The following is a 14,719-nucleotide window of genomic DNA, read 5'->3' as shown; positions in this document are numbered from 1 at the left end:
GCAGAACCGGAGGACTGCAACAGTGGAGCAACGAGTATCAAACCAGGAAGACACGTGCTTAGTGCTAGAGCTGCAGGTGTCGGCGTTGCAGAAGTAGAGCGCTGAGATGCAGGACTGACTGGAAGAATATGAAAATCTGAGTTAGCTGCTCTTTTGGTTGGTTTTATTTTCTTTTAGTTGCTCTTTTAACTTTCCTTTGCTTATTCTAGGTTTGACACGCAGCTCCTGATTGGTGAGGCCCGACTTTAGTGCACCACTAGTAATTTTTTTCACGTGCTGGCGCTCTGGCTGCTCTCTCCTGTTTCCCCCGCTAAAAACCGTATTCACGGTTTTTCAAGATTTGCAGGGGTTCCTGGAATGAAACCCCCGTGAATATCGAGGGAGTACTGTAATTCAAATATTGTTTTTAATGCAGCAATTTGTATTTTAATTAATTTCTGCACAATTTTATATCTGTCTGTAGGTGTGTTTTTTAAATAAAGCTCTTTATATGTTTGTATGAATGGGGGGGTCACATGATGTGCTGAGCCGAGCAGGACGTGCCTAGCTTGTGCTCTGGGGCCCTGAGTCCCTTCGCATCTTGCCTACCCAGCTTTTTCAATTTATTTTGATCCCCGTGGCTCCTTGGTGTGTATGGATCGTTTTCTTCTACCCAGTAGCCCAGTTATGAGTGGTAAGACGACTCGCAGCGCGAAGGACCAAGAAGGGAAAGCGTTGCGATCTGACCCTAAGATGGCGTCGGCGTCGGCATCGGGTTCTGAGCTTCCTTTGTCAGAAGCTCACATTGCGGCTCTATCGGCATCGGTAGTGCGGGCTTTAGATGGCCGTTTTGATCAGCTATCGGGTCAGTTAACATCTCTTGAATCTCTGCTTTCTGAGACGACTCGTAGAACTGGTGAATTAGAGACTAGAGTGGCCCATGTAGAAGATACCAGCTCGACTTCCACGGCGGAATTAGTGGATCTGAGAGCACAAGTTCAACGGCAGGTGGACAAGCTTGAAGATTTTGAAAATCGTTCGAGACGTGATAACTTACGTCTGATTGGATTGCCAGAGACAGTCTCTGATTCCCGTCTACTTCTTACATTGGAAACTTGGCTCAGGGCTGAACTGCCTATCCCTGCGGGTATGGGGCCGTTACAATTAGATCAGGCTCATCGCCTGGGGCGTCGTGCTGAGGATCATACCCGCGCCCGAGTAATTATCTTCAAAGTACATAATTCGGCTCATAAGACTGAACTTATGTGGATTTATCGCCAAAAACGTAACACTGTGACTTATGAGGGAACCCCGATTCGTCTTTTTCAGGACTACTCTCCTGCGCTCATCCTAAACGGATTAGGGGGGCCTGCAAGAGGGGTAGAAGTGGGAGGACCACTAGGCAACAGTGACCACAATGCTATCAGATTCACATTAGAAAGGGGGACATCCATAGTAAGGAGGACCGCAACAACTGCGCTCAACTTCAGGAAAGGGAACTATGTTGCTATGAGGGAAATGGTGGGGAGGAAGCTCAGAAACATCTTTAGGATGGAGACTGTAGGAAGCGCCTGGACCCTATTCAGGGACACCCTGCAGGAAGCACAAAGAAAGTATGTCCCCAGCTGCAAGAACAAGCGGTCAAAGGACCCGGTTTGGATCTCAACAGAAGTAAAGAGGGCAATAAATGACAAAAAAGTATCCTTCCGGAGATGGAAAAAGGACCCAACGGAGGAAAATCACCAGGCGCACAGGAAATGCCAAAAGGAATTTCTAACCGAGAGGTTAGAAAAGCAAAAGGGAAATACGAAGAGGGGTTGGCCAGGGAGGCAAAAAACTTCAAGGCATTCTTCAGTTACGTAAAGGGGAAGTGACCAGCGAGAGATGAGGTGGGGCCGTTGGACGATGGGGATAGGAAGGGAGTGATTAAGGAGGATAAAGAGGTAGTTGAGAGGTTGAACACGTTCTTCTCGTCGGTCTTCACGAGAGAAGACACATCTAATATACCGGACTCAGAGGAGCTCATGAGTGGGGAACAGGCTGAAAAATTGGAGCACATAGAGGTAAGTAAGGAGGATGTCCTCAAACAGATAGACAGGTTAAAATGCGGCAAATCACCGGGCCCGGACGGGATCCACCCAAGGGTTCTGAAGGAACTAAAACAAGAAATAGCGGACACAATCCAGCATGTTTGCAACCTATCCTTGAAAACTGGAGAGGTACCAGAGGACTGGAAATTGGCGAATGTCACACCTATCTTCAAGAAGGGATCGAGGGGTGACCCCGGGAACTACAGGCCGGTGAGCCTGACTTCAATTATAGGGAAGATGGTGGAAGCTATGATCAAGGACGGCATTTGCGAGCACATCGAGAGAAATGGCCTACTGAGAACAAGCCAGCACGGATTCTGTAAGGGAAGGTCATGCTTAACGAACCTTCTGTACTTCTTTGAGGGAATAAGCAGTCGGGTGGACAATGGGGAACCCATAGACATCATTTACCTCAATTTTCAAAAGACTTTCGACAAGGTGCCACATGAAAGGCTGCTTAGGAAGCTGTGGAACCACGGGGTGGGAGGGGATGTGCACAGATGGATCGAGCACTGGTTGTCGGGTAGACTGCAGAGGGTCGGAGTAAAGGGCCAATATTCTGACTGGCGGGGAGTCATGAGCGGTGTGCCACAGGGATCGGTGCTGGGGCCGTTACTCTTCAACATATTTATCAATGACCTGGAAAAGAAGGCAAAGTGCGAGGTTATAAAATTTGCAGACGATACCAAACTGTGCGGCAGAGTTAGCTCCAGGGAGGAGTGTGAGGACCTGCAAAGGGACCTAGACAAGCTGGAAGACTGGGCAAACAAATGGCAAATGCGCTTTAACGTGGAAAAATGCAAGGTCATGCATATAGGGAAAAAGAACCCGTTGTTCAACTACAAATTGGGGGGGGGGCATTGTTGGGAGATAGCAGTCTTGAGAGAGACTTGGGTGTGCTGGTGGATGCATCACTGAAGCCATCTGCACAGTGCGCGGCAGCCTCGAAGAGAGCCAACAGAATGCTGGGCATCATAAAGAGGGGCATAACAACCAGGACGCGGGAAGTCATCTTGCCATTGTATCGAGCGATGATGCGTCCACATCTGGAATACTGTGTTCAATATTGGTCGCCGTACCTCAAGAAGGACATGGCGGTACTTGAGAGAGTCCAAAGGAGAGCAACGAAACTGGTAAGAGGGCTGGAACACTGCCCATACGCCGAGAGGTTGGATAGGTTGGGGCTCTTCTCTCTGGAAAAAAGGAGGCTCAGGGGAGATATGATAGAGACCTTCAAGATCATGAAGGGCATAGAGAGGGTGGATAGGGACAGATTCTTCAGGCTGAAGGGGACAACAGGTACGAGGGGGCATTCGGAGAAACTGAAGGGAGATAGGTTCAAAACAAATGCAAGGAAGTTTTTTTTCACCCAAAGGGTCGTGGACACTTGGAATGCGCTACCGGAGGAAGTGATCAGGCAGAGTATGGTACAAGGATTCAAACAGAGACTGGATGGATTCCTGAGGGATAAAGGGATCGTGGGATACTGAGAAAGCTAACCAGGTAATAAGTATAGAAACCCAACCAGGTCGTGCATGTGCAAGACCGGAGGGTTAGGACTTCGATGGGAAGATAGGACTCAATAGGAAACCAAGGTGGCAAGGGGGCCCCTTCTGGTGATTCAGACAGGTCGTGACCTGTTTGGGCCGCCGCGGGAGCGGACTGCTGGGCAGGATGGACTTATGATCTGACCTGGCAGAGGCACTGCTTATGTTCTTATGTTCTAAGCAGCGATTTCAACTACTTTATCCTGCCCTGCTAAGAGTTTGGACTACAACTGGCTGAAGGAGCTATGCATCAGTGGAAGAAGCCCAGTCTTATTTGGATGCTTTGCCTGGGGTGGCTGGATCTTCCTCGGCCCCTTGATGTTGGCAAGCTTCTTGTGGTGGCTATTTGTGCTTTTCAGCTGGTGCTTTGTTGATTTCACTCTTTTTGGTCTTATGTGTTATGGTCCTATAATTTCCAGTGTGTCTGTGACCAATACACACTATGGCGCTGCTGTGGACCTTGTTACTGTTATATTTCTCTGTTTACTACTCTTGTTCATCTTTTATGGGACTTGTTTATTTCTCCCTAAGATTGATTAGGATCTAGAAGTGGCAGCATGTTTCCTTGATTGAGGTCTTTTCACTGCTGTTTTTGGGCTTTGGGATATTTTATGGAGTGCCTTTGGACTTTTGGTGCCTTCCTTGGTTATTTGCTTGTATGAGTGTTGTTTTCAGAATGTTTGTGGTATGTTTGTTGTATTGGTGGTATGGATGGGTTTTGTTGGGAGTATGAGGCTTTCTTGGATGAGGGTGCTAGTGTAGAGTTTTGTGCGAGTGGCTTTCGTATATGGTTGGTCACTAGAGATGGCAGATTATGAGCCTTTGGGCTACTTTCTCTCTTGGGTTTCTAGAGGGATCTAATATTCTTTGGGATCATTTGTCATGCTGTCCTTTGGTTTTATTGGCCTTCTGGCTCTTTGAGGGCTGAGTATTTGTTGAATGTTGTGTGAGAGTGTGGGAGTATATGGTTTTGTAAGGGAGCTGTTGTGGTTGTGTTTGGTATGTTTGGGGTGGGTGGGTGGGGTGGGGAGGGGCAGGGGCCCTGTTTTCATCACTGCATGACTTCCTCTCCACTCCACGTTTGTGGGTTGGGGTGTGAGTTAGTGGTTGGGTTACTGGGGGGTTTGGTTTGGATGGGTATGGGGAGTTGGTGGGTTGGTATGGGTTTGGTAGATTGGGAGGGGGTGAGGATTGGGGTGGGGAAGGTTGGGTTGATGGGGGTGGGGGGGTCCTCCTTCCGTTGGAATGTTATGTTTCTTAGTATTTGTTTTGTTCATATTTTCTTTAATAATAGGCATTGCTGTTGGTGGGGGCTTATTGCTCTGGGGGATGGCTGGGCCTCTGGGGCAATTTATATTCTATTATATTGTTTTATTCTATGCTGCTTCTATTCTGATTTTCTGACCTGAGTACTCCTTTTCGACTTACTTCTTGGAATGTTGGGGCATTGCTTCGCCGATTAAGCAATCTAAAATTTTGGCTGCTTTACAGCGTTATCGCTCGGATATTGCTTGTTTACAGGAAACCCGTCTGACTGATGCGGAACATCTTAAATTGGCTCGCTCATGGGTGGGGGAGGTTTATTATGCTTCCTCTCAGGGCCGTCATGGTGGGGTTGCAGTGTTGGTACGGAAATCTTCGCCTCTTGGGGTGCAGGTTTTGGATAAGGCTTCTGATGGGAGACCTTTGCTTTTACGCCTCACTTTGGGTGCTCACTCTTATCTTGCTGGTGGTTTATGGCCCCAACTCGGGGAATCTGATTTTCTGCAATGTTTGTTTCAGCTTTGTTCTCGTTTTTCTGGGGACCCGCTTCTTATTTTGGGAGACTTTAATTTAGTACAACGTCCAGACTTGGATAAATCTGGTACTTCTGTTGTTTCTTTTGGGGCTAAGGGTTGTCTTCTTTCTGATTTTTGTGATTCTCTTTCTGTGGTAGACCCTTGGCGTCTTTTACATCCTGAAGTTCGTGATTATACGCATCTTTCTCGGGCTCATGGGACTTGGTCCCGAATAGATCATATTTTTTTGTCCTCGACGTTGTTTCCCTTTTTTCAATCTGCTGAGATAGGCCCTCTGAATATTTCAGATCATACTCCGATTTGGGTTGATATTTCTTTGGATTCTGAATATCTTCGGTCTCTGTTTTGGCGATTTCCCGCTTATCTAGCTAAAGATAAGGAATTTCATACATTTTTGCAGGACCAATGGACAGACTATTCTACTAACAATGCTCCTCATTTGGATGATCCTATTTTGTTTTGGGAGGCGGGTAAGATGGTGATTCGGGGACATATAATTTCTTTTTTGAGTGCTCATAACAAGCGTATTCATAAAGGAATAATTAATCTAGAGTGGGCTCTAAGAATGGCTAAGCGGTCTTTTCATTTGCATCCTTTGCAGGAAACTCGAGAATGTTATTTGTCTACCCAGGAGGCTTTAAATTCATTACTTCATTCTCGTTCACAACGGTGGCTAGCTTTTCATAAACATCGTTTTCAACGTTTTGGCAATAGACCTGGGCGTCTTATGGCTCGCTTGGTTAAAATTGAGGCTTAAAGAAAGCCGATCCTGTCTCTTCGGACCCCGAGTGGGGGGGTGGTGACCAATACGGCTGATATTTCTGGAGTGCTCTTTGACTTTTTTAGCCAATTATATGTGGCTCCTGATGAAGTTTCTCTGGACTTGTTGACGGACTATCTTCAGTCTTCTGGTCTTCCTCATCTGACAGAAGATGTAGCTTCTTCTCTTAATTGTCCTTTTAGGGCGACTGAATTGGAATCTGCTATTAAAGCTCTTCACTCTGATAGAGCTCCGGGTCCGGATGGGTTTTCAGGTGACTTTTATCGACTTCTCTCTCCTCATCTTTGTGGCCCTATGCTGGCATACTTTAACGCGGCTATTGTTCAAGGTTCCTTTCCCCGTTATGCCAATGAAGCTCTTATCACTTTATTGTTGAAGCCTGGCAAGGAGGCTGATTCCCCGGGATCTTATCATCCCATCTCATTGATCAATGTGGATCTCAAGCTTTTTGCCCGTATGTTGGCTGATCGTCTTGCTCCACATCTTCCTGCACTTATTCATGAGGATCAAGTTGGGTTTGTTCGGGGTCGTCAATCTGTTCGTAATGTTCGGAAAGTTCTTTTTGCCCTTGCTTACTGTCACTCTCATCAGCTTCCGGCTTTGTTTGTTAGCCTTGATGCCTCTAAGGCATTCGATAGTGTCTATTGGTCCTTCTTATTTCGTACTCTAGAATATGTTGGATTGGGGTTTTTTTATTTGGATGCTATACGTTCTCTCTAATCTAATCCGCGGGCTTCTCTTCTTGTCAATGGGACCCGCACAGATTCTTTTCCTATTCTCTATGGCACCCGACAAGGTTGTCCTCTTTCCCCATTGTTGTTTCTTCTTTCTTTAGAACCTTTGCTTTGTACTCTTCGGGGCTTTGTGGAAGTGAGTGGTCTTTGTGTTGAAGGGATTGAGTTGAAGACGTTGGCATATGCGGATGACATGTTTCTGATTCTAATTAGGCCTGAAGATTCTTTACCGACTGCGTTGGATCTCATTTCAGAATTTGGCTTTTATTCTGGTCTGTCTCTTAATCTGGATAAGTCCTTGGCCTTACCTTTTCCACCTGAGCTGCGTTTAAGATGGAGGGGTGTTTTTCCTCTTCGTTGGGCGGATTCAACTTTGAAATACTTGGGGGTCTTTATTCCTCAAGACTTATCTCAGCTATATCGCTTGAATGTGGATCCGTTATTTCAGGCTCTTCAGAATAAATTACAGCTATGGGGATCTCTTCCTTTTTCGCTCTTAGGTCGAGTGCATCTTTACAATATGCTTATTGTCCCTTGTTGGTTATATGTTTTTCAGGTCCTTCCTCTTTATTTGTCTTCTCGAGATGAGAGACGTTTGGTACGTTTGGTTCAGAGATTTCTTTGGTCTGGGAAGCGGCCTCGTTTGCCTTATAAGAGGGCCGCGGCTCCGTGGTACAGGGGTGGTTTGGGTTTATTGAACCTTCGTTATTTGACTGTTGGTTGTGGTATGCGCCATATTAATGATTTTTTTTAGGGGCACCTCAGTGTTCACTAATACTTCTTTGGAACTTATTTGTTTTCGCTCCATTCATTTTAGTGCCTATCTTCATTTCTTTCCTCTCTTAAATCTGAATCTCTCTCTGCGAAAGTGCTTCACCGTCCCTTGCGGAAAGTTTGGCGCTGGGTCTGTAAATTTCATGCTCTTTCTGCTTCTGTATCTCCCTTTCTGCCTATTCGCTTTAATAGCTCCTTTTTACCTGGAATAGATGGGCCGAGCTTTGCTCGGTGGGAAATAAGGGGAATTCATTATGTGTTTCATTTAGTCGATGATGATGGCAAAATTAAGCCTTTTGCACAGTTACAAGAGGAGTTTGGTATCCCCTCCACAGATTATTTTGCTTATATGCAAATTCATCATTATGTTTCTTCCTTACCCTCCAGCTCTTTGAAAGCCTCATGTTATGAGCTACTTTCTAAGGCTTTTACCATTAATTCTCAACTACCAGTTCCTCTCATATTTCATCATCGCCATTTGAAGGATGAGTCCCCCTTGTTTGATCACTCTACTTTAAGGGAGGCTTGGGCACGTGATCTTGCAGTGTCTTTGCCGGAGGATGTGCTTTTGCAGGCTGTTCGTAAATTGCCAGCCCTTCGAAAATACACCACCTTTTGGGAACAACATTATAAATTGATTTTCTGATTGTACATCTCTCCTAAGAGGGCGTATTTATCTCATTTTCGTGAAACTGCTGCCTGTCTCAGATGCCAAGCTCCAGAAGCGGGCTTGGGTCACATGTTTTGGACTTGCCCTGCTGTTCAAACCTTTTGGAATGCTATTTTTGTTTTTGTGGAGCGTATTTGGAAAACTAACATTCGTTGTTCTCCTTTGTTATTGTTTGGAACTGTTCCTCACTATTTCCCTCGTGTGCAGGGAGCAACAGCTTTTTTAAAATGGACTGTCTTGGTGGCCCTGAAATATATTTTGCTGAACTGGCTTGAAGATACTGCTCCCGACTACTCTCTTTGGCGATGTCGGATGATTACCTTATTGATGTGGGAACGGAGAGATGTATTGGACTTTGCTTCTCTTCAAGGCAGAGTTTTTCAAAAAACCTGGGAACCCTTTTGGACAACAATGACCCCGCTGGCACGGAGCAGCTTGCTGAACAGTTGAATCTTGAAGTTATGAAGAAGTTGTGAAGAATCTTTATATTATGTTTTTTGTTATACCTAGCTTGCCTATTTTGTTTTTATTTTTTGATTGAGATGTGCTTGGAAGGAGGACCCGGGGGGGGGGGGGGGGGTTTCTTAATTTGGGATGGGTTGTGTTGAGGTGGGGTTTTATGTAGGGATGGGTTTTGTTTCTTAAAATGTTGAGCTTATGTATTCTTGCTGTATATTATGTTTGATGCTTTTGTTGAGCTCAATAAAATATATTTGAATATGTTTGTATGAATAAAAGGACATTTCCATATAAGTTTGTGTTCACCAGTCTTATTTGGACAATTCTACTCCTTATATTTTGTATATTTGTGTTTGTGGTTTTGTTTCCCCTGTCTTTTTCCTAAATAATAGAAATTTAACATATTTCACTAATAGCTAAACACATACACTTTGGTGTAGTCATCTACCAATGGCATTACCAATTTTAAATTCTTGTACTTTTCCACAATAAAGTGCAGATATTGAAGGTCCTTGGATTCAGAAACATTTTTCATCTCCACCACCTCCACAGGAGACCATTCCAAGCATTCACTACCTTTTCCATGAAAAAGTATTATGTAAGGTTACTTTTTAGGCCATCCCCTTTCACATTCATCCTATGCCCCCTCATTCCCAAGCTTCCTTTCACTTATCCTTTCACTGAAAGGAGCTTATTGGAGCTTCCTTCATTATCTTAGGTGAAATTGTCTTCTATTAGGAAATGTGTATTTGGTTTTGGTCCTTATCTGTGGAATACCTTGCCAGAAGAACTTAGAAACATGAATAGTTACTTGATATTTCTCAAATCTTTAATAGCATAGTATGTTTCTTTGAGAAATAATTATACGTAAATCTATTTTGTGCTTAATTTTTAAAAATTGTATTATGATTTTATAATTTGTTGTTTATTGTTAGTATTTTCTTATTATTATTGTAAACTGTTTTGATGCTTGTTGTGTAATGAAGTATGGCCCTTTTACTAAGGCAATTAGCATGAGCCGTACCATACAGTAACCAGTGTTCCCTCTAAGCGGGCGGGTGTTGTGAGCAAACTTTTTTCACCGTGAGCCAAAAATATCGGGCGCCAGCAAGTTATGAGCCAACTCGCCCGATTCTCCTCTCGCCGCCCTGCCATCTGCCGTACGCCTCTTCCGATCGTGCGCTGTGACGAGAAACGTGTGCGCTGCGATGTAATATTTTGTGCGCCAGCGCACGCCAGCGCAGCTTAGCGGGAACACTGGTTCAAATGGTTTTATTTATTTCCCCAAATTTATTTTTGTTATACGCATTGAAAATATTTGATATTGCGTTTAAATCAAAATCTCAATAAACTTGAAACGAGTGCCCGTGAGATTGTGGGAGGGTTAAATACTCAAAACTTAGAAGTTTTTGCTACGCCAGCTTTCTGGTATCTTTACATACAGTGGCGTACCTAGCATATGTAACATCCGGGGCCCATCATTTTTTGGCACCCCCCCCCATCTGTAAGAAAAACATGATTTTTAGTAACAAACCACACGTCACACATGAGTACCTAGGAAAAGGCAGCATCTTACATATTGCAGTGAGCAGTACATCAATACACCCATTGTAAAACTAAACAAGCCAGACCAGCACAGATCAATCCTACACCGTCAATCCTAACAGAAAACCATGTCTTTCGAACACACAGAACACAGAAAACACCTTCGCCTAGTAAGGAATATGTAATCACAAACTAACCCCTCCCTCTTTTACAAAACTGTAGTGTGGATTTTAGCTACGGAGGTAACAGCTCTGATGCTCATAAAATTCTGAGCATCAGAGCTGCTACCACCAAGGCTGGTGCTAAAAACGCTTCACAGTTTTGTAAAAGGGGGGATAAAATAAAAATACATAGACAAAGGTTAAATTGAACCAGCTGGACTCTGCATACAATGCTTCACAGAAACAGTGACACATGTCTCCTAAAGCAATAAATAAATAGAAATTTTTTTCTACCTTTGTCTTCTGTGGTTTCTCCTTTCCTCATCTTCTTGTAACTCTCTTCCTTCCATCCACTGTCTGACGTCTCTCTTCCCCTATATGGCATCTTCTCTCCTTCTATGCCCCTTCCAGAAACTGTATGCCTCCCCCTTCCATCTCTCCTTTCACCCCATTGGTCTGGCATCTCTCTCCTCGCCTTCCCTCTCCCACACCTCTCCTCATAGTCTGGTATCTCCCCTTCCCTGATTCTCTGGCATCTCTCTCCTTTCCTTTTCTTCCATCTTTCGCTCCCCCTCCATGCTCTCACATCTCCCCCTTCCTTTTCCCTTAGACTGGCATACCTTCCTCCTACGCTCCAAGCCCTGGCATCTCCTTTAATTCCCTCCCTCATCTTCCTTCTCCCTCCAGCTGGGTACCGCAACACTCTTCCCTGCAGCTCTGCACTTCCCCACAATTGCCATGCTTCGGTTCCTCTTCTTCCTTCCTTCCTCCCCCCCCCCCCCCGCGGGACCCTGCGGCACCATCAACTCTTACTCCCTCTAATGTCGGCCCTGCAGCTCCAGACTTCCTCGCACCTTCTCCCCTCCCCCTTTGGATCGCTATTATTTTAAATGTTATAGCCGCGGAGCTGTATCCATCAGTGGAGATGTCTAACCTCGGCCTGCCCCGGAACTCTTACTGCAGCAGCCGCCCGTCTAGGCAGGAACAGGAAGTCACTGTTGCAGTAAGAGTTCCGGGGCAGGCCGAGGTTAGACATCTCCACTGATGGATACAGCTCCGCGGCTATAACATTTAAAATAATAGCGATCCAAAGGGGGAGGGGAGAAGGTGCGAGGAAGTCTGGAGCTGCAGGGCCGACATTAGAGGGAGTAAGAGTTGATGGTGCCGCAGGGTCCCGCGGGGGGGGAGGAAGGAAGGAAGAAGAGGAACCGAAGCATGGCAATTGTGGGGAAGTGCAATCCCCCCAATGCGTCCCCTTACCTTACCGACGCGTGTGTGCGCTGTGAAGAGAAACTTTGCGCTGCGATGTAATATTTTGTGCGCGAGCGCTGGCCAGCGCAGCTTAGCGGGAACACTGACAGTAACCGTACCAAAACCTTTTAAACCCCTATGGGCTCCAGTGTAGTTCCTGTGTGGCACTCGCTAACACCACATAGTAAGAGAAGGCCTATATGAAATCAATAAATCAAATCAAATCAACACAGTTAAGGTGTGTATGTATATACCAAAACTAATGTAGGATGCTTTTTAGCATGTCTGTGTTAGGTAAATGTTATCACCTAACACAACTTAGGCCCCCTTTTATCAAGCTGTGTTAGATTTTTTAAAATCACAGGCCGCTGTGGTAAAAGCTCCGACACTTATAACTAAAAAAAAAAACCCTAACACAGCTTGATAAAAGGGGGCCTTAGTAAAAAGACCCTTTTGAGAATAAAGCTCAAAATTGCTAAATATTTTCCATAGAGCACCAAACGGAAAAGTATCCCATTTTATTAATGCTATCTTAAAAATGTAGAAACCATCATGAGCCCTTGCAGCTGAGAGAACACAGTTTCTCCCTATTCCTTTTAGCTGCCACTACCAATTACATGAACCTTGTGATATATTTTCAGTCACAGGGCTCATACAGAGTAACAAATTACCACTGAGGTTGACTGAAGAGGTGATAGTATTTAGGAAGCAGCTGAAGGCACTGATTTTTTAAACAGGCATTTAAAAAAAAAATCTAAGCAGATTACATAAGGGACATTTAAGATAAATTTAGGGGTCATTTTATGAAGGTGCACTAATGATTAGTGCATATTAAATCCTAAGATACCCATTATATTTCTGTGGGCATCTTAGCATTTAGCATGCACTAATCGGTTATCACGTCATCTAATCTAATCTAATCTAATCCTTAGGTTTGTATACCACATCATCTCCACGTTCATAGAGCTCGACGCGGTTTACAGTAGGAGAAATAGGAAGGAACTACAACAGAGGGTTAGAGGTAGAAGTGTGAAGAAAATTTAGAGGACTTGGGATGCAAAGATATAAGAGTTTCTTTGATTCCTAAGTTGGAGGGAGACTTACATTTTTTGAGAAAAGCCAGGTTTTCAGATGTTTGCAGAAAACTTGGAGAGAGCTCAAGTTCCGAAGAGGGGAGGTAAGGTTGTTCCAGAGCTCAGTGATTTTGAAGTGAAGGGAGGTCCCTAGCTTTCCTGTGTGGAAAATGCCTTTTAGCGAGGGGAAGGATAGTTTTAATTTGTGGGAGGATCTGATGGTATTAGGGTTTGAGGAATTCCAAGAAAGAGGGATAAAGGGAGGGAGGATACCATATAGGATTTTGAAAGTTAAACAGGCGCATTTATAGTGGACCCTGGCGATTATCGGAAGCCAGTGGAGCTTGGCCAGGAGCGGGGAGACATGGTCAAATTTACTTTTAGCGAAGATGAGCTTGGCCGCAGCATTCTGAATCCGTTGGAGTCTGTGGAGATTTTTCTTAGTTAGGCTTAAGTAGATAGAGTTGCAATAGTCCAATCTGGAGAGGATGATGGGTTGGACAAGGAGGGTAAAATGTTTTTGATGGAAGCAAGATCTAACTTTCCTCAGCATGTGAAGGCTGAAAAAGCATTTTTTTTACCAAGGATTGGAGGTGGTCATTGAAGGACAATGTGGAATCAATGATGATGCCCAAGACCTTGCTCGAGAACTCAAGCTGCAGAGAGGAGCCAGAGGGTAGTGGGATGTTACTATATGATAAATATGGAAGAACTAAGGCCAGTACTGGGTAGACTTGCACGGTCTGTGTCCGTAGATGGCCATTTGGTTGAGGATGGGCTGGGGAGGGCTTCGATGGCTGGGATGGTTTAGATGGGCTGGAGTGAGCTTTGACGGAGATTTCAGAAGATGGAACCTATGCACAGTACTGGACAGAGCTTTGGGTTCTGACCCAGAAAGAGCTAAGAAGGAAAATTTAAATTAAATCAGTAATTTAAAGAGTGGTTAAGGTTGGGCTGATTGAATGGACCATCCGGGTCTTTATCTGCTATCATATATTATGTTACTATATGGTACATCTTAGTAAAAGGACCAATTAGAATGGCAGGAATGTAAAATAATGTTTATATTAATGATCTATTTTTAAATATCTAAATTAATGATCCATTATTTATTGTGATTTATACATGTATATATTTTATTGTACTCTGCTATGTTATGGTGAAATATAAATAAACTCAATATTCTGAAGTGTATCCCATGGGATCCCAAGATCTCGCACATATTCATTTATGTTAGTACTTCATCCTTTATCATTTATTACTGAACTAGTGTTTAAGCCAGTTACATTAACGGGTGCTAGAATAGATGTATAGACTTTTAGCACAATGGGGCGCTGAGGAGTTTCTTTCTTTCTCTCTCTCTTTCTTTCTGTCTGTCTCCCTGCCCCACTGTCTTTATGTCTGTTTGTCTGTCTCTCTTCCTGCCCCCTGTCTGTCTTTCTTTCTGTCTCTCTTCCCTGCCTCCTGTCTGTCTGTCTTTCTTTCTTTCTGCCTCTCTCCCTGCCCCCTGTCTGTCTGTCTTTTTTTCTGTTTCCCCTGCTCTGCAAGGATTTCATTTCCTTTTCAGTCAGTTGGGAGGGAGGATTCGGCTTTTTTTGCGTTTTCCAGCTGGGGCAATTGCGGAGGTAGATACAATACGTCCTTGAGATGCAGGCAAGATGTCCGATTGCAGCTCTCCTCCCTTTTACCTCTGGCTCCTTGGCTTCCCGGGCAAGCGAACCCAGTCGCAATGCCCGTTCCGAACCCCTCTGTCTCTTCCCTCCTTCACACCAGGATTCTCTCCACCTCTCCTCACGCACGATCTCTCACTCAAACTGTGATAGTTTCTGTCCACTTCACCCTCACTGAACCAGTCT

This window comes from Geotrypetes seraphini, chromosome 1 (genome assembly GCF_902459505.1).
Source record: "Geotrypetes seraphini chromosome 1, aGeoSer1.1, whole genome shotgun sequence".
NCBI lineage: Eukaryota > Metazoa > Chordata > Amphibia > Gymnophiona > Dermophiidae > Geotrypetes > Geotrypetes seraphini.
The sequence above is the reverse complement of the archived record's forward strand: the minus strand, read 5'-3'. Positions refer to the sequence as shown.